General features: G+C 16.6%; 1 protein-coding gene across 1 annotated transcript in view; it reads right to left on the reverse strand.

Moving 5' to 3' along the window:
- Positions 1-959, reverse strand: part of LOC127744218 (uncharacterized) — a 15,931-nt gene that overhangs the window by 10,309 nt on the left and 4,663 nt on the right. The window lies entirely within an intron of this gene.

Genomic DNA, 959 nt, shown 5'->3' on the forward strand with positions numbered 1-959 from the left:
TTTTAGAATGAGTTTAATTAATAATTTGTTATATAAAATTATTTTATATTTTTAATAAATCAAATCTAATGATATTAGTTAATAATACATAGAATAATTACGTTTAAAATGAAAAAAGTTTTGCCTTATATTATTTTTGCTTACGAAAATATAAATCTTAAAACTTAACAATCCATGAAATATAAAAAGCTAAGGAAATAAGGTCATTTATAAATTATCTTTAATTTATATATAATATAATTAAATTTAATAAATTCAATTCGAATAAACAACAAATTATTTATTTTATTTCAGACTTTATAAATGAATAAACTAATTAACTAATATAAATAATAACAATTAATGTAGTAAAATTAATCAAGTATTATATACTATAATAAATTACATTGATATTTAAATATCTAATCAATTCAATTAGCTGGTATAATTAAGTCATATCAAAACACTTAAAAATACACCGTTCTTAATTAAATACTATCTATATTATATAAATCACATTTAAATCCATTTTTCCGTGCGTATATAATTTAAAGTAATTTACAATTTATTTGATTGAATATTATAATATAAAATAATTTATAAATTAACATTAATTCATATATAATATATAATTAAATTTAATAAATTTAATTAGAATAAATAATAAATTATTTATTTTATTTTAGACTTCATAAAGAAAAAAACTGATTCACTAATATAACGAATTACAATTAATGTAGTGTAATTAATTAAGTAATATAAATTATACTAAATTATATTAATATTTAAATATTTAATCAAATCAATTAGATGAAATAATTAAGTCATTGCAATAAATTGTATTGAATGAATTAAAATAATTAATTTGGGAAACACTCTCCAGAGCATGCCACGTCAGCTCCATCATTAAATGCAGACATCCGATTTTTATATAATAGAATAGATACTTGCATGGACGCATCTATTAATTATATCTTTTG

Source organism: Arachis duranensis, unplaced genomic scaffold (assembly GCF_000817695.3).
Source record: "Arachis duranensis cultivar V14167 unplaced genomic scaffold, aradu.V14167.gnm2.J7QH unplaced_Scaffold_232527, whole genome shotgun sequence".
NCBI classification, from domain to species: Eukaryota; Viridiplantae; Streptophyta; class Magnoliopsida; order Fabales; family Fabaceae; genus Arachis; species Arachis duranensis.